At 36.6% G+C, this 25,430-nt stretch overlaps 1 long non-coding RNA gene across 1 annotated transcript in view; it reads right to left on the reverse strand.

Annotated features, from left to right (window-relative positions):
• Positions 1–891: 891 nt before the first annotated feature.
• LOC135308598 (uncharacterized) overlaps positions 892–25,430 on the reverse strand; it is a 39,065-nt gene continuing 14,526 nt past the window's right edge. Inside the window, exons 6-10 of the long non-coding RNA XR_010368981.1 lie at positions 25,019–25,219; positions 24,295–24,545; positions 23,977–24,045; positions 23,672–23,840; positions 892–3,091 (exon numbers count right to left, since the gene is read on the reverse strand). This is a non-coding gene — a long non-coding RNA (uncharacterized LOC135308598). The remainder of the gene's footprint in view (positions 3,092–23,671; positions 23,841–23,976; positions 24,046–24,294; positions 24,546–25,018; positions 25,220–25,430) is intronic.

Raw genomic sequence — 25,430 nt, forward strand, 5'->3', positions numbered from 1 at the left:
ACTCGTGAAAAGAACATGCTCTTGGTGCAATTGATTTCACACATAAAAGGCAACAGTTTCAAAGACCAACGCTGCTATTTTTGGCCAGTTAGTAGAAACCCATTTCTAAAGCTGATAGCAGCTCTGACAATTAATTACAAGCTAAAGATCAAGCATGTCAAATCCTTGTGAAATCCCCAGACATGAATCAGAATGACTCCTGAGGGCCTCCATAGAGTTCAGAGCAAGAATTCCCTCTTTTTGCAGATCATCTTTCAGTGCCTCTGAGCTGCACAGATTACCAGCATGAATATTTTATGGAATAAGATCAAGGTAAATAGAGCCAGGAGGTGTACAGTTTCCAGAGTTTATCTACAACAGACTTGCCACGGGTAAATAAATGCTCAATTAGGCACTTATGCATGTTACAGCCAGGTGAATAGTGGGGAAAGTCTCACAAAAAAAACCCTAAAACATATTGCAGGGAAAACTGCAATTCTACCAATCCACACCTGCAAAATTCAATTTCCACAACCATGCCAGGCATTTCATAAAGGTTCCTAATGAATTTATGCAGCAGCAGTACAAGTCTACAAATACACAAAGAACATAAAAAAAAAAGTTTAACAATTATGCCATAATATTCTTAATCTAGGTCAGGGTAAGAGCTGAAGGACATTTCCTTGTGAGCTCACAGTCCCAAAGGAATAACCCAGTCATGACAAAGGGGACAGCCTGCACTCTTCCAAGCAGGCTGAGCTCATCAACAAATCTGAACATCCCCTGCAGAACTGGCATAAGAAATCAGTTGAAACAGTTTGTTGTTATGGATTCATTTACCCAAAAAAAAAAAAAAAAACCAAACCAAAAACAAAAAAACTGAAAAAGGTTTGGCTCAGTAATGACTTGAAGTTTTCCACAATACCATAAAACACTGGTTCTCCTGGAAAAACAAAGTGGATTCTCATGTGCCATTCAGCCTTGCTGGAAAGAGACCATGCCAACAACATGAGGTAATGTTGAACTTGCCATCTCCAAGCTTCCTAACACTGGAGAGGTTTGAAATGTATTTGGACTCTGATTAAATTCAGCAATCAGTGCAGTAAAAAAATATATTAAAAGAGTTTTTAAGTAGACAAATTGCAACAGTATTTACACTCGTTTTCTTCCATTTCTCTTCTCTGGACTCAGGCACAAAAAAATACTTTGGCAAACTTCTTATTTACAAAGTACAAAACAACTACTTACTTACAAAGGCATATTGACTTTCTGACACTATGATAATTCAAGTCAACATGGAAAATACAAGCCAAAATAGAAAATCTAGATTCTGAAAGGAATATCAACAAAGTCAAATCCAACTCTTAGAAATAAAACCCTCAAGAAATGAGTCACCCACTCCCCCAAAAATGGAACAGGAGAGGCAACTCATTCACTTCAGTTTTGCATTCTCCTCTGCCTATTTTATGTGCAAACCCTACTGTATTAGTTGCTGTTAATACAGTAGCCTTTTCCAGCCAGCCAAATAAACAAAAATCCAGCTAGCAGGCATCGAGTTGCAATCACCAAACAGCTCATCTTCTGAAAGAACACCATGTTCACAGCCACAAGACAGGCCACAGTTAAAAATTGCATTTTGAGTCACCCTTGTGATCCTTTAGCACTGCTGGGAGGAGTTACCACACTCATAGCAAATTAATAGCCATGTTTCTACTCATTAGGAGGAAAGGGAAAAGGCATAAGAGAACTCCCTTGTCTCCGACAGCTTTCAGAATTGGCATGGAAATTTTGCACATCAGCAAATTCTTACAAGAGTTTGTAAGTAAAGCTTTCAAAATGTATTTAAATTATTACATTATTTTAAGCAATTATTTAATCTTTATATATTTTAAAATATGAATTATCAAAGATATGTTCTTATATTTTTAATTTCATTAAGCATATTTCTTAAATAATTCCCTGTACAAACATGGGGTTCAGAGGACTTTCGGCATTTCTAGGAGTAGGAGGACTTCAATTTGAAAGGAGGCTCCTTCAAATGAGACTGTTTAGTCCTATGTAAACTAAGTATTTTAAGGTTTTACAGTAAGAAATATTTTTATGTAAGCTAATAAGATCTGAACCATAAGAAGAAAAAAACTTTGGTCATAAATGTGAACCCATTTAAGTAAACAAAAACTACCATTTCAAGTGAGAAAACAAACAGAATAAACACAAAGATATCATAAAGAGAAACTATTATTACAAGTGAAAATGAGTCCTGGAGCTTTTTTCCACCAGTTGCTGTTTTACTTCCCACACTCTCACAAAACACATCCAGAATTCCTCAGCCAAACACCTTCCCAACAGTAACCCACAGAAAAAAGGAGCATTGAGAGAGCAAGCAGAATTGTATCACTTATATCTGCTTTATAACAGAAATACAGGCAATATCAAAGGCCTGCTCCCACCTGGAATATTTATGCACAATGCAGCACATGTTTGTTTGCTAATGGTTGAGGAAGCATTAGCAAACAAACATGTTTGCTAATGCTTCCTCAAGCAGGAAAAAAACCCACAAATAATCCCCAGTACAAATCAGCATATATAAGCTTAACATTTACTCAGTATCATGGCCATAAAGCTGCCCAACAAAGAGAGAGCAAGACAAACTTCATACTCATATAGCAATCTAAACTGAAAAACATTAAAGTATAACACATGGAATTACTACTGCAAAAACAAAGACAAAAATATCTGTGTTATCAATCTTCAGTAGCCAGCTCACACTTTTTTTGCTGTTTCATTAACCACTTCTTCCTACAGAATCATTTGCAGGCCCTTATTTCAATTTTACTATGTTTGACAGATCAGCTACAATATCTTGTCCAATATAACAACAAAAGTCAAACCAAATTTTACTCACCCACAGACTGTGAAAGCTCAGGTACCATTACCTCACACTCACTCCATCAGGTTCTCCTACCATCAAGAGCGAAGGTGGCAAAACGAAGGAGCTCTAGAACTTTCTGTCCTTGTGAAGGCACCAGGTCCACCAGCAGCCGTTTCTGTCTCTAATCAAACCCCTTGACTGGTTACAGCTGTGCCTCATTGGCTTCACCACGAGGATCTCCTGAGGAGTAACACCAGCTGTGTTATATTATTTATTTAATTATATTACAATGTACAATAAATATTTCTGTTATTTATAAACTTAAATATTTATAATTTAGATAATAAAACTATGCTGTTTAGAACGCTAAGGGCTAAAATTAAAGGGAGAACAAGTAGAAAGACAGGGTAAGCATGGTCTGGTCAAGAATTGAAAAGAACTCAAGGCCCATCAGGAGTTTGAAAGTTTCCTGCAAATAGTAAAGAACACACAAGCAAAATAGAAGTCTCCAAAGTATCTAACAGAAACATTTAATATAGATACATCTATATGGTCACCATTTAATTAAGTAACAGGTGTTAAAACCTCTTCTTTATCTTTACAAAGGCTGATCATGGACAGAGAAGAGGAAAATATGGAAATAAAATATAATCTTGCAACATTCAGGTGTGTGGGAGACATCTTTTAGGGATCCGGAATGCAGCAGCATAATTACCAAATTAACTCATCAAGAGTCAGCTGCCAAAAACTCCTGGGGAAGCACCAGGCCCAGAGCTGCTCCTCCCAGGGTAACATGGGACAGCTGCAGCTTGTTTGGGGGAATAAATAAAAGTGATACACCCAGAAAGAAAGGGATCCTACTTTAAGATTAGTCTCTAGTTCTTAAAGGATTGCCAAAAGTAAGTGTACATTTACTTGTATATTGTACACATAACACTTGCTTGAATATTCCTCTGAAAATGTTGTTCATCTGGTAACTAAGAACATGCCATGAAAAGAAACAATAAAACTATTCTTCTTTCAAAAAGAAAGAATACATCAAATACACCCTCTTCAAATACGTTCTGTGGGGTCTTTTTTATGGTAAACAGAAGCAGTACATAATGATAAATGAAAAAGTGAAAGGTTCTTACAAGTATTTTTATATGAAGCATGCAGAGGTTGGTCTGCTACACTCAAAAATTATTTTCAACTTACACTATTCTGTTGACCTTTGACAAATCTCTAATTCATGTAAAATTGTAATAGGTACACACAATTTTTCTTGTGAACAAGTTTGCAACAAATCCTTATACCAACAAATCCTACAAGTTCACCCTCAGTAAAGGTGGCAAGCACCTGAAGGGAATATACAACACACAAGACACACTCCTTGAAAGTGGAGGAAATTAGATTTGTTCTTCCTCCTCAAAAGATGCATGGGGATGACCTGGAGAATATCAAGGATTGTGGATCATGATAATTTACAATGGCTCCTACTTTTTTGCCAAGAAACAGGAAGTCCCAAGGAACCATTTCAACAGTTCAAAGAATGTCTCACGTGCCAAGGAAGGCTCTGACACACGGACTGAAAATACTGGGAGGAGGCAGGACAGGCAACATCAGCCAACGCAGCTTTTTGGGTGCCTTGGACATTATTCCTTCAGAACAACCACACTCCACAATCTTTTTCCATGGAGATTCTCCCCAGATCCAAATCCAGGCATGATGGTGAAGGGCTAATTCTTTGCCCTACTTAGAATTATTCAGAGAACTTCATTTTGTTCATGACTTGTGTGCTCCCTTCACTAGAAACAGCTCCCACAAGACCTTGGCAGAAAATTTGTTTCAACCACCAGGAGGACAAACTTGATAAAGTGTTCAAATATTATCTTTTGTAGTTATTTCCTTATCCTCCTACACTTATTAGATCTGCCTATATTGCAGTACCAGCTATCTGCCTAATAACATTGTTATTCCCTCTCTCCCATCCCACATTCTTATATCTCTCCATGCTCTGCTCCAAAGTGTGTTCAAATCAAAGGGTCTCATTTTTTTCCTCTTTACCTCAATTGTCTCTAATTAGACTAATTTTTTTTTTCTTTAAAGTCAAAGGGAAGAGTCCTGTTAATTTCAATGAATATTTAGCTTGGCCTTTTCCTTCAGCTGTTCTACCTCGCTTCATCTTCAAACACATTGATCCATAGGGACAGGGATGCATCCAAATAAAGATCAATAAGCAGGCAATTACTGTGGTATTATTAATTGAAGAAACAGGATCACTTTTTCCAGTGTTAATGAACTTTGATACACTAATAAAATAAACAAATATCAAAGTGTTTTGGGTCTGAATAGAAACACAAAATCTGAGTTACTTTTCCAAATACTGGGCAAATAGTCATATGCACTTTGAAATACAAAAATATCTCCAGTGCTCCTAGACGAAGCTGAGCAAATTTCACTGACTGAAATGAGAGCAGACATTATTTGCACCTTCTAAGCATATTTTCATCTTGGTGTTTAAAATAAGGCCACTGAAAGGAGAATTTTCACTGCCCCAGCTGTCAGTACCTGGTTTTGTGACTTGCCTGCTGGGGAATTACTCATTTCCCATTGCAAATCTGAATTTACTATTCACTTGGACAGACCTGCTCCTGATTGCACCCTGATGATGTGTCCTCAGTCCAGCTCATGGTACTGGCAAGATAAATGTGTAGAAAGAGAACAGAGGCAAAAAACTAATAAATTTTGCTTAGATCCAAGAGATGCAATCACACCCTTTCAGTACTACCTGACATCTTCTTGACAATATTAGGAGGGAATTAATGTCTATGGGTATTGGCTGATGGAGGTGAATTATGGTAAATTCTGGGAGGCAACTGTCTAAAGCAGGGGAAGCTGATTAACTACCCAGCAATAATTCATTATTAAGGCATTTAGGTCCACTTGTGCACCACAAAGTCAGAGGGAGCAGGAAACAATAAAACCTATAAATACTATTCAGACTAAACTGTTTGCAGTTATAGCCATAGAGGCACATGTACACAGAGCCAATAACACCGTCTTAGAAAAATTAGGTGCTTGGAAGAAAATTATCAAAATTAGGTGCTTGTAAGCAAATTATCAAAATTATCAAATTATCATCTAGCTGGCTGTCTCCATCCCCTGCAATGGATGTATCAGCTCACTATTTCTCAGGTCTGCCTGTTTCTGTATGAAACAATGATCATCCATCCAGGGGCACAAATGAGGGTGTAAAGCCTTGGGCTTTGATCTCATGCTGCCAAATTGAAACAAATGGACAGGAAAATATTTGAAGCCTGAACACACCTCTGCAGATAAAGGTCTGTACGTTAATACTGATGTTACTTAACTAAACAAAATTTAAAGCTGATATCTGCCTGGATATCACATACAAGTCTCTTTTCAGGTGTGTACAAAGAATGTGTCTATTTCGCAGCATTTCTTGCTTTCCTTTTTTTCTCCCTGAATCATATAGATGATACATTTCTTGGCCACCAATTTTTAAAAATTCATTACAAATTCATTTCTCACATGTCACCCCCTTATGGGAATTGTTCCCTGAAGAGTTTAAGTACCAGAACAACAGACTACTGCACAGCACTACCTTTCAACTGTGAAATATCTATTCCACAAAGAGGATTTATTGTAGTGACACTTCTCGGGAATACACAATATTTTAAATTTCACTGACATTTCTCACTAGCAAAACAGCATTTATACTTTAGCAGTGGTTCTAATTTTCATAAGGCCTCTTCTTTCCTCTGGATGTCAGAGTTGTCCTCAAAGTCCTTCTGTGTTAAAAATTAGTTGTCTGGTTTTGTCTAACAGACCCAATGTATTAGTTAGAGAGAACATGCACAGAATATTTCAGAAAGATTATGACCCTCTTCCCTAAAATTTTGCATGGCAATCTGAACCTCTCTCCAGCTTTGACTTCTGAACTTTTCCTTTAATCTACTTTCTAATTCACTTCATGGATACTGATACAGTAGTTTTTCTCTTTTTGTAACCTGATGTCCAAATACCAGAACAACCACAGCAGTGAGCACCTGACAATTTCCATAAATAACCTTCCTCTGCAAAAGTTTTTAGACAGAACCTTATTATTAGAGCAAGATTTTGCAAGCAGTTTCCACTGCAGAGTCAAAGGGCCCTCTCTGCTCAGAATCCTTTTCCTTGATGGGGAGATGGATGGATGATTCCTGTGCCTTGTAAAGGTCCAGTGCAATTCACCTCTGGATACCAACAGTTCTTACATCTAATAGGGGATGTAGTCACAGAAGATGAGAGGATTTCTCTCTAGCAATGATATCTTGCCCCGTGGCAGACATCAGGCAGTTCAAATAAAATTTAAGGTTTAGCTCATGACACTCAGAGGATGCTGACAGATGATGGAAGCACTGTCACAGCAGCTCTAACTTGACTTTCTGTCTACACTACTGAACATTTTAAATAATTTCTGAACAAGATCACTCAAAATGGGCAGCAAATCTCTAAATCACCCATGAAAATACAATGGCATCCAACAGGTGTTAGCTTGAGTTATCACCCTAAGTAAGGGAAAGCAGTACTTAGGCAGGCTTATAGAGGATAGCAGGAATAGTTCTGTTCCTAAGAGCTGCCTCCTTCCTGTGTCTCATTTCACATGCACATCTAAGAGGCCAACATTCAAGAGCTTTTCTTACAGTTTTGAAGCCTCTGACTTCTCTGAGAAGTCAGAGATATACTGAACCCTCATCTCAGTATATCTAGATAATTCAATTTATAGTTACTGGAGATTTGTTAATCACTTATTACCTTCCAAGCTACAAGGAAAGCCAGGTGGGTTATTCTGGCTAATAAAATCCAGATATGCCTGACCAATACATGACAGATATTTACTTCAGGAAATACTGCCAAAAAAGTAGACCTTTTCCCTGGTCTTCTGGACAGAGTGGGTATCACATAAAGGTGCTACAACAAAGCTATGAAAACCAGAGCAAGGCCCAGAATTGTTTCTCACACAATAAAAAAGTCAGAACAATTAGGAGGAAGTCCAAGATTATTTAGATTATAAACATGCATCCGTGATAACACTGCACTGAGGAAATTGATGGACTCTACAGAATTAGAGCAGCTGCCAACACTAGACTTAGGTTTGTAAAGTCACTTCTCATTATAACTCTGTACACAAAACTTTGGGGCCTTTCACTATTCTCCCCAGAGGTTTTGGCTTTGGTATTTGTTTGCTTGGTGCCAGTTTGAATGCCACTGGACTTATCTTATAATTTATCTTTTGAATATTTAATTAGATCAACTTTGTGCCATATTAGCATGCTTGGGTTTAACTTTCTTTCCTTTGTTCAAAATTATAAAGTAGATAAAGAATAGGGCCTATACTTGTTTACTTCATATCAGGCACAATTTCTGCATTCTGTGAATGCTTCCTCATTAGTTTTCCTCTGCTTGCTAGACTTAATTTACCTACTCTAAAAACATAACAAGACTGAATTCACAGACATGCTGGATGCTAAACTGGCAATGAATTGCTAAAAGCAGAATTTACAATCTAATATTAAAAATATAGTTGATACCCAAACTCAGTTTAAAAAAAAAATTGAGAGAAAAATAGTTATCCCCTAACAGTGCCAGAAGATTATTAAATATATGCACTGCATTTTTCTTACACTTTTGGCTTCAGAAACTTCATGTTTTAAATATCAACCCTAGCAGAAAGAAGTCAACAAGTAAAAAAATCTTACATTCAGATACAGAATCACAGTACAATGACACTTGGCAACAAAGAGCAGTAAGTAATCAGCTCCTAAGGCCACAACAATATCTGTATGCCACCACACTCAGTTTCAGAAAATGCACTTCACTGAAAAGGAGAGCAAGACAAGATTTGACTGTTGCTAGGAACCCACCACTCCTCTTCCCAAAGTACATCAAATCCAAAACATTTTATACATTTTTACAAAAAGGAAATTAAGTAGATTGCCACTTGACAACCCATATTTCTCCTTTGTTGAGCAATCTACTTTCTGTTTTGCCATGAAAAAAATAACAAGTAAGATAGAAAAAAAACCCCCATGTTCTTTCTACTATCATTTCAACAACTTACTACAATTCTAAGTCCAACTATTTTACTTACAAGAGTGAATAAATATATAAGGTATATATGTATCATTTCTATATAAATGCACACATGCACTCAATCTCCTTATTGAACCAACAATCCCTTTGCACCCCAGCATGATTCCAGTCAGTTCAGCTCCTACCACTGCAAGGATCCCAGCTCAACATCAGCAGAACAAGTTTTGAAAGTTATACTGATGTGGGCAGTGGAAAGGTTTGAGAGAATACAAGCAGATAAAGATCTAGGATTCAATTAAAACTTCATACACCACTTGTGTACAGTTTAAATATCAAACCCTGGTATTTAATAAACTAAATTTAATAAAATGCAGTCCATGTTCTGGAGCCAGTCTATTAGCATATTGCACAGAAGAGGGAGAAACCCGTGTGGGTTCAATGAGATCTACCTAGGAAGAGACTTGGGCTCAATTACACTGTGTACTTATTCACCTGTTTGGTAACTAGCAAGGCTAAACAACCAAGTAGTGGAGGATTTCCACATCACATGTTTGAGTCTACACACTTAATTCTGTCTACTGCACCATTTGGATATGAACCACAATTTCTCTCAGCTCACTAAAAGGATACTAATACTACCTTGCTTTGCACATAAGTTGTAAAATCAATGTTTACCAGTCAAAACAGGGAGCTTTTAGTGACTGCAAACAGACAAGACCAAAGCTCTACCCCCACCTAAAATCCAGCTCCGTCAGAAGCGCTCTGCCTTCCAGTTGGAGGTCCTGAGTCACTGCCACTCAACTGTCCCCACTAACCTTGCACACAAGTCAAAGCAGGCCTGACTTCTTAATTTACAAGCTTAATTCAACACCAAACAAACTAGTCCATTGTTTATATAGTTCATATCAACTAGAAGGAATTGTAGCAAATTACATACCTTAAACCCTTAGTGCTACAACACTTGAAATCAATCCCAAATGATGCAGACCCTTCTCCCTCCATTTCAAGAAATACTAGAAATTAGTCACTGTTGCTTCTAAATAAAACAGTAAACAACTTTGTACCTACAAAGACACAAAGTCTATAACACAGACTGTAATACAGGATTATTTACGTCCAGAAAGAAAATTACGGTGCAGTTCAACAAGGCTCTTATCTCCTTACAATGTCAATTTTCTGGAAAAACACTTTACACTCTATGCCATCAGTTATGCAGGAAAATGAAAAAGAAAATTACCTAAAAGCCAGAGCTTTTTAGATAGATAGATATATCTAAAACTTTCCATTGTGTTTAACCATGACCCATCTATTTATTCCATGAATGCTTATTACCACCCAGACAAAACTAATTTGCAGGCTTTCTTTTGATATTTTTAACAGTCTAAAAGGATTGTTATTCTGGGTAACATCAAGTGTGAATTACAGGAATTTTGCAATGAAATCAAAAAATCATTACAATACAGGTAATCTCAGTTTTCAGGAGTTTGACTCTATTTTGCATTCAACAGTGCAGCAGTTAGCATCTATTTATAGCAACAGGAGCTACATGACATGGTTTACAAAACCTTATGTGAAACAACTATTACAGAATTGTCTCATACTTTTCCAGGAAGCTTTCAAGATATCTTCCTTTATATTAAAAATACTTTCAATTGATTATGCCAAAAAAAGAGTCAACAAATCTCACTTCACACATTGAATTTCTGGATTTTTTTTTTTTTTTTTTTTGCATATACAGAAAACCTTCTAAAACATACCCTAAGAAAACAGACCAGATTTCTTACTAGTGCAAATTTGGAAGAAACACATGAGCTACAGGTAAATGTACTCCTCATTTTCCTCACATTCATGTGTTCCTCTGCCAGTTTTAGGTTAATTACTGCTTTGATGTACCAACTGACTGATTGCTAGTAAAGGTGTTTGCTTTCTTGTGGTGCCTCACAAGCTCCTTGTCAGTTAAAGAACTCGCTCACCTCTATGAAATTGCCTGCAGGATTTTTGTTGCCTAGAAGGATTATTGCCCATGAAAAAAGCCTGCTATCCTGACAGCCCTATTGCATGATACCTCAAATAAAATCACATTGCAGAAACCTCCACCACTTGTGTAATTCATCATTATTTTTTTAATTCATCACTGTAAACATCTAAGATATATTGCTGATTGAATGGTAAAATCAGAAATTTCTTAACCATTATATAAGTATCAAAATGCCTGGTATATTTTCATAGCAATATTTTTTCAAAGTAAAAGGCTACGTAGTAATAAAGTATGTGTTTCAAAATTTACTTGCTGTACCTTGGAGACAATTAGAGAAAAATCCCTCATCTGCCTCACTATTTCCACCACCTCATCACCAAAGCCACAAGCCACACCTAAGAGCAAAGAAGTCACAATGTACAGAAGATGCCACCAAGTTTGCAAACAGCTGCTAAATGCTTCCCCTCTCCCCAAAATGATTTACAACTAAAATGGAGTTTCCACCAAAACAGTGGTAGCCCACCCAAGCATCAAATCTTAAACAACAAATGCATAATTATTCTATTCACATAATAGCCAAGTAAAAAGTCAGCCAAAGCATGAATCCAAGTATAATTTTCTAAGTTATACAGCATTTAAAAAATTAGCTCAAAATCATTATCTACAGAAGTTTATATACTATTTGAATAATAGGGTACAGGCCAGAATCAACATTCACTAAAATCAGTGACAAGACTGCCAAGATAATTCCTGAGCCATGATTATAAATCAGAACTGCATCATGACTTCTAAAATACCAACAAAACACTCATGATATTTGGGTGTTATAGAAGTCCAGGAAATCAAGGAAAGGTGCATTATATAGAATTCTCTTATCCAGCCAACACAGTTCACACTTAGCTTTTGCATAATACAAGGCAGGAGGGTTATTTTAGGCAATGCATGCAGAGAAAATTGTTTGATAGCTCACCTTCAAGAACTTATTTTCATTCAAGAGTATTCTTGCTATTTTTAATCTATTTGGAGTCTTATATTTTAGACATTTCTACATGCCATAGCTGTGTTGATGATCCCCTCATGGGTAACTTTTGCAAATGAGTTATCTAGACACATAAAACTTATCCCAAATATAATTAGAAAGACAGAATGCACAGATCTGAAGTACATGCTTCCTGCTACTTGCAAGCATGGCTTCTACCAGATTTGAAGACCGATTTAAATAATTAAAGAAGAAACACTACTTCAAATTTTATAATGCTAAAGCTAATTTACACTTATGCACACTCACCTCTTTCAACAGAAAGAGAATTATTCCATCTACTCTTTGCATCTTGAATCTGTAACTGCTTTTCACAGTCACTTATATGAGGTGTTTTTTTCCCTCCTCAGCAGGATATTAAAATCTCACCATAATTCATCTACAATGGACAGTCATTTTTCAAAACCAAATAAAAAAATCCTATGTAAAAATAGAAATTCAGAATAACTTACTGTCATATATACCAACTGCACATAAAATAAATGTTTTAAATAATTAATTTAGAAAGTCAAGTGGATTTAAAACATGAATCCACTTTTAAGCTTAAAAGTACCCTACACTACAATGCAAATGGATTAATAGACTCACTGATTATTAATTCCGTAATGCCATGCTATGATCATGATGTTTATGAGGTTATGACAATCTACACAACATTAAACATAATTTACAATCGAGATTTCTCTTTCAAATCCTTATTTGCATGTGGAAGTACAGCCTTATTCTTTTAAGGAAGCAGTTTTTATCTGGAGCAAATCCTAGGAAATATCTGACTAAATTCCAACCACCAGAGGAACACGATGGCAATGCAAGAAGCCAACCTCAGGCCTGAGCAATTACAACAAACCACACAATCTACTGATCTTGAAGAAGTACATTTGGAGGACTTAAAAAGAAGTTCTCCTGCTCATGTAAATTGAATGCTGATGAATTGTTTTTCTCCAAAGCTTAAATGAGAAATGGAACTGAGCCTAGTAGCAAACAGAAAGGAAGAAACACATAATGGGTTTACTTTGGACAATTCAAGTCAAGGAGAAAGATACAAAAGAGATTGTAAGATGAGTACTAACAAAGAAATAACCAAAGAACCACCCCCAAAAACAACACTTAAATCTGTACAGGTTTCCTAAAAGACTGTGGGAAAAGCTGACCAAAAAGCCAACTTTCTACTCTCTAAGTAGATTTTATGACTTAGGTCTGTTTTGCAGCTGGTGATCTCTCACCTCAAAGTCTGGATATGCAATCCATAACATGATGCCCCTCTACTGTCCTGCATTTTGTGCAAACTTTCCACACTTTCTTACTTTATTTACACAAGAGATTATGTGGATCCTTATTCAAAGACCATTTTGACTGCCCTTTTTTAAGATATATATGCATTTTTAGTTACAGACATCTGCAGGATACATTTCAATTCCTACCCATTCCAAGAAAAGTTAGGTTTGTTCTCAAAGCATTTGGGAGACCACAGCTTTTCTGTCTTAATTTACTTGCAAAATTTCCCAATTTTCATTTGCATTTAGCTTGACACAGAAAAATTATATCATCTTACATATTTTTCTGACCACGGTACAAGTTCAATGATGTGGGAAAAAAAACCACATCAGTTTGCCAGATAATTAATCCAAGCCTCTTTCCATCATAGAGAGAAGAGCACTATAAAAGATAAAGTATTGTCATGATGAAGATGATGAGGGAGGACATCTCAGTCTGTCAAAATTACGTGGAGTGTCTATTACAGCAATACATTACCCAGCTAACAACTGTAATCTCTAGCAGGACCAGACCTGAGGTATTTGCACATCAGGAGTTTATCATTTGCACTACAAGCTATGGTATGGAACACATTCATGAGAAAATGCCTTTGAACAAGTCCAAGTGGGTTTTTTTAAAGGAATATTTGAGTTAAAGATCAAGCTTATCAACAGTCTGCTCAGGTAACCCTTTGGGGGAAATCAATGGAAGTTTCTTTGCTGGGTCAGCTTTTTACAGCTTGTTCTACTCCCAGATTTTGCCCTTGACTCCTGTGAGTATGATGAAGTACAACATCTTAGGCAGAACTGCTGTTCTGTCTCAGCCATCATTTCACCCTAAGGGCAGTCCAAAGAGGCAGACAGAGAACACAAAATAGGATCAGATATGCTATGAAATCCACATCTGGACAAGGCCTAGCCCACTATAGTTTTTTTCAACACAATTGTTTTTCTTTGTCCCATCACAGAAGGCAGAAGCCATTGTTAATGGAGTGCAAACCCATACAACATGTGGGATCAGTGCTGTGACAAAGGGATTTCAGAGCAAACAGAGATGGTGTGAGCAATCTCTCTACATCCTTACCAATAGACAGCCTACCAAAAACTTTTTAACTATAAAGCATTAAGTATTCAGCCCATGGTTCATAAACTACAGCCATGATTATTGTCATTGGAATATTTTCATGTACTTATATTAATGTATTTCAAACATACAGTCAAATGTTACACATTTGAAATCATGTGTAACCTTCTGTATTGATTTCAAGATTTAGTCCAAGAATATTACTTAAATATTTTCCTTTCTCAAGTCAGAGAGCATAATTAAATAATTATAAAAAAAGATACTGCCATATCATCATGCCTATTCCATTACTCCTGTGGATTATTTGAGTAACCCATAATAATAAAAGTTCTAAACAGCAATAATTTAGAGAGAAGAGACAGGATAGGACCTTCCAGTTTCATACCATGAGAACTGTAAGGTTTACTATGAAGGCATCCAACTGGGGTTCAGAAAAAATAATTTTGCATATGATATCTCTTATTTAAAGTCAAAAGCAGAGAATATGCTTCAGCTTCTAAAAATTTACCATCTATAATCCAATTATTTTCCAATATGAATAATTTATGAAGTATCCACAGTACAAGTCCAAACTGAACGAAAACTGCATTTTGAGTAACTAAACTTTCATTATTTTTCTAATTGCAATAGGCATGGGATTGTACAGTAGCAATGTGCTCTAACTTCCACTAAATTCACTGAATACCACACCTTAACTTTATTCAGGATAAAGATATTTAATGAATTCTATAGTGTTTGACAGTTGTAAGGTCACAGTTTTGCTTTTGAAAATAGTACAAAACTATATTCTAACTGCTGTTTTCAACATCCCCTCATGCTACACAAAATCACAATGCAACCTTTTCATTCCCACTGGACACATGAAATATTATCATTAGTTACAAAAATTAATTGTTGGACACTATCATGCTCTTTAGAATGGTTAAAAAAATCCTGTGTTGCCCTTTAGCTGAAATTGTTTGAAGTGCAAAAAAGCCAGAATCAAAGTGCAGAATTAAAGGAGAACAACAGAAATAACCTTATTAATGAATGAAAAATAGATACTTTACCATAATGAGAATGGTTCCTATGAATGGTGTTTACTTTATAATTAACAAAATGAATATTAATAGAACTTAGAAAAGCAGTGCCTCAGATCAAAGCTTATAGCATCATACCCTTTCAGTAGGTATGCTTGTTGATTTTGTCCTTGTTTTTATTCTTGTCATTGATTATCCTTTTCCCTAGTCCTCCTTCCACCTCTGATCATCACTCACCACACATAGTCTTACACTGCATATCACCTATCCATAAGAAAACCAGAGTATTCTTCAGCCAGTAATCAAATTCCAATTAAACAATGAAATAAGTCTAAAATACAAAAGCTTTTATAGTTAATGTCATAACTTGCCTGCTGTCATTACCCCTACATCACAGAATTCACTTTTTTCATTTCCACTTCTAGATTACTTATTTTCTAATGTCTTCCATCGTTCTCTTAAGACATGATTTAAAGCTGGTTATCCCAAGTATTTTATCAAGGCACAACATTAAGACTGAGGTTTACCTAAGTCATTTACTGAAAGCCAGAAGGAAAAACAAAAGGAAAGGGGGAAAAAAAAGACAGCTTTTTTTTCTGTAACCAACAGCAAAGAAAGAAAAGCAAGCTTGCTTTCCTCACTCCCATCTTTACAGTATCTTAGCATTAAAATCAAGTTGTTCCTTTTGCTGTTCCCTTGCCATTTCTTCCCCCATCAAAAATAAAAACCTGATGCCATCTAGATCAACTTGCACTGAAACTCTGCAGTGACAGAGAATGGCTACCTGAGCACAGAAACACAGAGCTCAATGCCTTAAACCTGTGCTAATCCTTCATGAGAACAGGTCCATTCTATCAGATGCAACATGGCAACCTGAACGGAATTTAAAAAAATATTTTATCTCCTTGAGTGCACAGCACACAATATTTTGCTCTGCACACCGCACATATCTGTTAAAGTAGTGAATCAAGGCTTTCTAGCCTTTGCTAAAAAATGTCATTAACATGGGGAGGTGGGACATTAAAGATACACTTTTACCATTGACTCATCTCAAAGGCACATTCCCTTTCCTTTTAAACCTATATTGCACCTTCAGTTTGATTTTGGCAAACAAGACAGAGTCATAAGACATTAAAGATTAACTCAAAACTTCCAAAAGTGAATGTGACCTCTGTAGATCGCATCCTGTTTTACCAGCTGCTTCCTCAACATCTGTGCACCTAAGAGTAGCCCAAGACACTGCGAAGGACACACCCACTGCTAATTTTGATTCTGTTATAGTAAAAATTCATTAAGAGATTTCAGGGAGAAAAGAGCAGAGAATAAACAGTCTATAAAGGTTTCAGTGGTATCACGATACAGCACATTAATAGCTTTAATGTGAAAAAAAAATTACATATGGGCTAATAAAAAGCCTTCTTTTAATTCCCTCTGTAACACCTGCCCATGACTTGACCATCTGTACATTGATATATGAGTAAAAACACCTGAACGTGTGGTGCCAAGGGACTTGTAGATTCACAGCAGCTGACTACAGTGGCACCACGTTGAGAACACCCCCTGGACAACCTTCAGCTCTGCACAAGCAGCCAAAGTTAGAATTTCCCCCTCCAGCTGCCTCAGAGTCATGCTGACTTCACCAACCAAAGAGTAATTTCATAAAACATCTGTCTGACCTAAAACAATACTTGAAAAGAAACAAGGGTAGTTTGAAGGTAAGACAACTTGGAATGATCTCTCTTCTGTAAAGATGGTCCTGCACAAACACTCAGCTCAAAACACACCAAATCTTTAAGCATTTTTCTTCCACTCCCTAGCAATACTTGTATAAGCTACATATACTCTTACAAAAATGATATAAAGATTACTGTTGTGTACAGGATATGTATAAAACATTGTTTCTAGTACAAAACTTATAGCTTCTGATTTTTTCTAAAAATTCATGATTTGGAAATTTGCTTTTTAGGAGAACCATATGACATTCTCCTCTTAGAACTCAAACTTCCATGGGAAATAAAACGAGAAAGAACTTGAAAAAGTATTTAGGATTATCATAAATTGATCTAAACCAGGAATAATAGTAAATTTTTGGTTTTGATTCACAGCAAAATGATTTTATTAGGAAAACAGTTTCCCTGCAAACATGAACTGAGGGTTTCACCAATGCAAGTAATGAGAGATGGTTACTCTAAGTGAATGTTTCACCTTGGGATGCATTTTGCAATCCAGCAAGCCATAAGCTATCAGGAGCATCTCATCTCACCTCAGTAACTTCCCTGAAGAGTCCTCCTTGGATTTCTGACTCAGTCAGAAATGGTAAGGAGTACGGCCAAGCAGGGAAACCTCTTGATAATGTCTGTTTTTGAAGGAGGAGCAGAGCACCATTTTCACATCTTTGCACAATACTCCTATTTTTACCGGGCCTGAGTTACCCTACGTTGCACAGAATTTCTGACTTTAGGGTTGAAATTAGAACTGCAAAATTCTAAATACCAAGGATGCAGTGTGTCCTTACAAGAGAAACACCAAAAGCTAATTACACTCAAAACCTTTAATTTGGCACAGAGTGTAAGATCTAACAACACAAGAGTCCATAAATGCTTATACAAAAAAAATATGAAGTGTACCTGCAACCCAGGGGTTGGAAATTTTTCATCAAAATAAGAAGGCCCTAGCCCTTAGATACGGTTTTGACTTTCTTCTCTTTTGATCTTAATGTGAAACAATTTATAACATCAAAACAGTGTTATATTTCAGAATTTTTTTTAACTGTAATGCCAACATTCATAGTAATTATAATTTGCTTTTCAAATCATCCTTGAGAAGAAAGGAATAATAAAATTATCCTACTAAATCCACTAGGGGATTATTGTTTCACTGGAATATCAAAGAACTTAGAACACATTGAAGATTTATTGTCCTACAAAACATTGAAGTGCTAATTATCTTAATCTGAAACTGGGTGTTCTTCCTTTGATTAGATGCTGTACATCAGTATGACAGTCTTAATGCTTTCTGGTCAGACTGATAGATGAAACCGATTTTGTTACACTAGTCAGTAGGTCTGCAAGTTAATATTGAAATAAAATTATTTCCTTGTAAATTTTAACTTATAATCTATAGAGACACAAGCACAACACAGCTGTTGCTTTCCTTTGCAGTGCATGCTATATTACAAAATGAATTAAGCAACTTCCCACTCCCCAAACATGAGAAAATTATGGGAGCTTTTCTTCTGAGCTGAGGTTCATCCTAAGAAACACTTCAGTTCAACGTGCTTAAGGCATTTAACATTTGAATGAGTTTACTAATTTAAGCAACAGTACAATTCATGTGCTCACAGCCAGGAGCATACACACCTCACCTCACTGACTGAGCATGGGGGACCTGCAAGTCCACAATTATGCTGGGATATTCACTCTGTGGTTTACAAGCAGCTCCATCTCATGTTTTCTAGCAAGACGATTCACATATTTCCTGAGATAATGAGCCCCGTGTTAATTCTTCATTTATCCTTACTAAGAAAAGCTATGAAACCAAGCTTTTTATTGTAAATGGCTAAGCAAAAGGAAAGCACAAATTTTTCCTAAGAGCTATATGGGAATAAAATAACTTAATCCATTTCAAATTATTTCATGCATACCAAACCTTGCAAAGCAGGCATGAAAGCATTCATGCCTAGACACAAAATATTTATGCTGACAAATGCAATCTTTCCCTTGCACATCAGTGTAAGTTAATAAAAATCTTTCAAAAGCTTCCTCAGTATTTTTCAGTTTTCAAATCCAAATTTAAATAACATCCATCAAGAATTTACATACACAGAAAAAGCACAGCAACAACAAATTTAAAACCAACTCTCTGAAGTAGACAATTTAATTCTTAGTACGCAAGACAATGCAAACAAAACTAAAAGCAATAACTAAAAATAGGCATTATTTTCTACTTTCATCAAAAGCTGCTTATAACCCCTCTAAGAAACCAGCATGACCTCCACAGGCTCCATTGTCCTATATAAGAAAGATGCAGTGGCATTTATTTCTTGGATTTGTGGAGTGGTTTGTGACCTGCCCGGGCAGGGTGAGGAGGGCAGAGCTGAGCAAGCACAGCAGGTGTCTGCAGCACCTGCTCACTCACTTAAACACACTGCAGAACCACGTTCCAAATACATTTTTCTACAGATGATCTCATGCCATGCAATTTCTAACAAAACTAAGGAAATCTAGGATCAGGTGGCCGCAGAGAATGCTCGCTGATTTACAAGGTTAATTTCCCATAGCAGCATCTAGGCAGGTTAGTGAACTATGAAACATTTTCCTTTCAGTAATGGAATAGAATAACATGCTGACAGAACTGACTGAAAATACTTAATTTCTCCCTCTTACAGAAGAATATTTAATGTGCCTTCTAAATGACCCAACTGAGAGAGACATTCTTTCCCTAGATAAAATACGGCACGGAGAAGAAAAAATATATTTTTAGAAAAAACACTCCCTTAACTATATTTACTATTTGCCACCAGCCTTTGAAATTCTTCTTTAACAAAGAACCAACATCATGGAAGAAGGCAGGAAATTCCATGTCCAAAATTAAATCTAAACAAACAAAGTAGGATGCCAAATTTCAGGTTCCTAAGGTTGAATTCTCAACTCACAATGACCACAGTGGTATCAGAGAGAACATGACAATGGCTGATGTTGGCCAAGAGTCCACAGGAGATGACTTTGACTGCTGCTGAGTGATGAACAACACATACCTCTGAACAGAATGACCCTGACAGCATTCCTGACTGCACTATCATGGAGCAGGAAGAAAACCAGGAACCAAAGAAAATTCCCAAACAGCCTCACAGAGAAGCTCCCCACCAGCTCTGTATTGCTTTCATTAAGAGAAGTCAGACTGCAAGATTTTTTCATGATGTGCTCTTTACAACAGTACTCCATACATGAAATTTCATGTAAGTGGCTACATAAAAAGTTTGAACATGCTGGAATTACAGACCAAATTTCCAGCTACAGTAGAAAATTAGACATTTGGTGGAACTGAGCAATGGAAAGTGTTTATGTTAAATATAATATTTACATGTATTTTTATAATAGACCAGTATCACTCTATCCTGCATCTAAGCAAACAAATATTTAGCATAAGCAGCTCAACTCTGCAGCATAACACTAGTGACAAGGTTTCTTTCCAAATTATTATTTATTTGCAAATAATAATTTGTATTATTATCACTCTGATAATAACACATTACTATTACTCTGACAATAACACATTAACTCATGGAAACAAAAATACTCTGCTTAAAATGAATATTGTTTTATGTTGGTTTAAAGAATACAACTCTGAAGAACTTCACAGCCTCTAAATTCATGTTTAGAGAACATCAGTAGATTCTCATTGTCCCAGGAGAAGAATCCTGGGCAAAGGGATTTTTCCAGAAAATATGATTTTGACACACAGTGGCTTAGCAACTCAAGGTAATACCACATCAACAGCAGCTCCTCAGCTTCTGACCCCAAGGCAGACATCTGGAAGCACCATGGGCAGGGGAAGTGGCACACACAAAATATCTACCAGTATTTCCTGAATTGCTCTAAGAAGATCCAAATACTACAAGCACTACTCATTTCTGGGGCTCTGCATAGTTTGGATGCTGGCTGTGGTATTCTGCTCCAAGACAAGCATACAAGGAACAGACTCAGCACAAAAAAACCCCTTTGGTTATATTTTCTAGAAATCATGACAAGGCACAAAAACCCCTCTGTTTTATAATTTCTATAAATCACCATTTCCCCTGGCCTTGGTCAGAACTTCTTCCATATTCCCTAAATTACATCAAAATCAGGAGATGCTGATTTGCTGATATGCTCTACAGTTGGCCTATTCAGAAAGGTCTGATGGATTCTCCAGATAACACATTCAAGTAGTCTTTGCTGAGTACACTAGGATTTATGACAGCAATTAATATAAACTGAAACAAAAAAGAAGATAAAAAGTTTCAGGTGTAGATACTATTGCAAATTCTGGATTTAGGATCAAAGTTTTTTTTTCCAAGAATGCTCAGCCATTCTCCTTCAGCAACAGTCTTTTGAACTGTCAGTCTGAATTGTCCATGGTTCATCTTGAAATTAAAGAAATTTGCTACCCCGGGTAGCAAAAGTGAAGACTCAAAACCTATCCATTTCATTCTGCTACAAACTTAATCTCTTCATTACTCTCTGGAAGCTCCTCTGCCAACTTTTCTTTCTTTTTGAGTATTAAGGGACAGAGGGATGGCTCCCCATATGTTTGGAGCATCTTCATAGCAAATTTTAATAAAATTACTCATGCTTTATTGTATATTATATAACATTATCTAAAACAGCCTCTCCTTTGGAATAAATTTGATGTCACCACTGATTGCCCATTGCACTTTACAACTATCTGAATAGGACTCAATGTTAGATGATCTTGTTTTATTGTTCTAATACTGAGAAGAAAGAAAAGTCAGTTAAAAAGCTTAGTGCTGGAAAATGAATTTCTTATGATGCTAAGTGAATAGAGAGACAGATTGCAGCTTGGTTATGAAGGAGGTTACTGGGAACTGGCTTCTCTAATTCACAAATAAAGCCATTCTGTCAAATGCTCTAAAACACATTTTAAATAGGAGCCTAGTGCCTTATCCCACTGTTCATACACATGTGAAAACCTCCTTTTAGCATTAAAAAAAATAAAAAATACATTAAGAGAAAGGAAAATAAACTGTTCATATTTCCCTATGCAAAGACTTCACACAGTACTTCAAGAAACACTTCAAGCGCAGCCATATGTGTATGAAAACTGGATTTACACATTCTCCTATCACTGGAGTTCCTTTACTGACAGCACCAAGTACCCATAACTGCAGGGTCATTCTTGCATTAGCGTGCAACTTCCCTCCCACTTACAGAAAAGGTGTTTGTTTGCTGCAAATTCAGAAAGCCTGCTCACCCTTACCTACAGCACCTTGTTTTTCATGGTATGCACAAAGCATACTGGAAGATAAGGAAATCAAGGGCCCTTTACCAACAAGCAGAATAAAAGCAAACTTAACTCTGCCAGCTTTTTCTTTGATAATTACACCAGGGTGTAGAATTGCTGTTACAAAAACCAAAATCAAACTGCAAAGAATTGCACCAAAGATTTGAGGAAATTTGAAATAAAAAAATTAAACAAATGTTTTCAGCTTACTACAGAGACATTAATTTCTAATACAGTAAAGCTACAGAACTGACAGGAATATTGTAAGAAACCATGGACTGCAGTATAGTACTTAAGCCAGCCTGGACTCTCATACAGGTAGAATCACCTTTTTTTCAGGATAATTAAACTTGGAACTTGCACGCACAATAAAACCCTTCTCTGCATGATTTGCTGGCAGAAACCATCCACAAAGTTGGCCAAAAGAAAATTTCGAGCATTTTCATCATATATATGCAATACAAAATATTCTTGCTGTACTACAGAGATTAAAATCTTTTAAGAGAGTCACTCATACCATGGCAAGGATGAAGTGGAATATGTTTCACATTTTTTCCTACTCAGTATTTATCCAGAGGACAGAATGTACAGGGAATGGGAGGAAAGAATCATTACTTAATTGCAAGGCATTGCTAACACAGGAGTGGGTTAAAGTAGCAAAAAAACCCAAATGCCAGTAACTTCAGCTGAACAATAGTAACTAGAGACAACTGCCTGAACAATTCCACATGGCTGGAAATCAGATTTGTGACAGCTCAGAGCTAAAGGAGGCACAACTTTTGACTAGTTTCTTGCTATTATCAGAACTACTGCAAAAACAGAACCAGAGAGACAGATTCTTGTAATGAAGACACTGAGCAACTACAGAGATAACAGATCAGAGTTCCTGGCTGCACTTATCAAATGGGAGAGCATTTCAGAAGCCTGATAACCATCATCTCTTGTGAGCCTGGCAGCACAGAGTCTGGCTGCCAGGCTCACAAGAGATGATGTGAGCTTTAGATTAGAAAATAAAAATCCATTACCATGACCTTTACACTGCAGGTTATTAGAGTTTGTTTCTATCTGGAATCCAAGTATCTCACACATAAGTAACTTGCACTTTTATTACAGGATGCACAATTACCTGGAAAACCATTTACTATATCTCTACCATAAATGTTATGTTTCTCAGAGCTGAAAGATAGTTAAAAATACAGGCTCTAACTTAGCATAAAATTTCCAGCCTTTTCAAAGTACAACTCCATTTATAATCTGGATTTCCATCTGATATCAATACATAGGATGTAAAAGCAAGTACATAATGCATTCCCTTGAATTTTATCCACAAAATTTAGGAAAAAGAACAATACCAAAATAAACCAAACCTAGATTCCAATCTCTTCACTGTTGCAGATGTGCTCCCCAGTAGATCACATTACCACCATTTCTGGACTGGTTCTTCTCTCCACTTGATACTGCCGGTATTGCTTTCAAAATCCTTTCACAATGAATTGACAAAGTGGGATGTCAACAGTATTAGATGACAAACAGAACCTGATGACAAATAGTAGAGAAGATGTAAACCTTAGATAAAAACATTCAATTAATTCTTAATTGCTTAAACTACTATTAAAAATAGCTCCTCATTTAGTTATTCTTTTAAATTAGAAAACATTATTCTTAAACATACATTTTCAAAATATGAGATTCAACTCTTTATCCAGAAGGTCTCCACTTTCCTTTCTGTCCTTCGATCCTGCTAAGAAAAGACCTTTTTTCAAGCAAACATTCATTTGAAAAATTAATCGACATGTATATGGCAACAATAGGATCCACAGCAACCCGTGAACCCTTGCTGTCACTCTGTCAATGACAGCACGGTGTCACCAGCAGTGACACTGTTCTCCAGGACACCAACCTGCAGCCTGGGGCAATCCTGACACCTGATGCTGCTCCTGCAGCCACCCATGGCCCAGCCTCACCCAGCATGGGCCCAGCAAACACTCACCTGTGTGTCCAGCACAGAATTAAATTGCTGATTCAGCCTAGAATGGCAATGACACAACCTTTTCCATGTCAAGATTTTCCTGATCTCACAGGGCTCATTGTGCATTTACACGCTTTGCATTTCTCCTGGGGGATAAGGAACAAAACCACATGGTTGCAAACAATGACAGACACAGAAAAAAATAACTTCAGACTGGACTTACCCATTTGTTGCTTGGCACTCTCTGAATAACAGTATCTGTGGCTGAGAAACTAAATGGAAAATGACAAATGGTACCAGTTACAGTGAATCCTTGCCCACAAGGCCCTATTGAAACAAGTCAAGCCTCTCTAGACCCAAAGCCATCTTTTTCAGATGATTTCATTACACTTGACAGAATACTTAATCGCACCTATAAGAACTCTAAAGAAATCATCAGACGAAAAGATATCATTACTACCAGAACATGACTCGAGTACCTGAAATGTCATTCATAAAGCACACTGCACCATGAAAGCAACTCATTTCTAGAACACTCTTTTTCACAGATACACTACCATTGCAATACAAATAACATTGGTCAAACAATGAGGAAAGTAGGATATTCCATTAGAGTTACAGGTTCCACAAATTCACACTCTCAAAATACCTCTAAGCACTCCAAAAGAAAGCACATTTTACATGAGAGCCACATGGTTGCAAACAATGACAGACATAATGCAAAATAACTTCATACTGGACTTACCCATTTGTTGCTTGGCACTCTCTGAATAAGAGTATTCTGTGGCTGAGAAATTAAATGGAAAATGACAAATGCTACCACAGTTGCAGTGAATCCAAGCCCAGAATGCCCTCGTCACACAAGTGAAGCTTGTCTAGACCAAACACCATTTTTTCAATGATTTCAATACAGTTGACAGAATACTTATTTTCACCTACAAGAACTCTAAAGAAATAATTGGAGGAAAAAAATATCATTAGCACCAGAACATGTCTCAAGTACCTGATATGTCATTTATAAAGCACACTGCACCATGAAAGCAACTGATTTCTAGAACACTCTTTTCCATAGAAACACTACTATTGCAATACAAATAACATTGGTCAAACAATGAGGAAAGCAGGATATTCCATTAGAGTTACAGGTTACACAAATT

Source organism: Passer domesticus, chromosome 10 (assembly GCF_036417665.1).
Source record: "Passer domesticus isolate bPasDom1 chromosome 10, bPasDom1.hap1, whole genome shotgun sequence".
In the NCBI taxonomy this organism is placed as follows: domain Eukaryota; kingdom Metazoa; phylum Chordata; class Aves; order Passeriformes; family Passeridae; genus Passer; species Passer domesticus.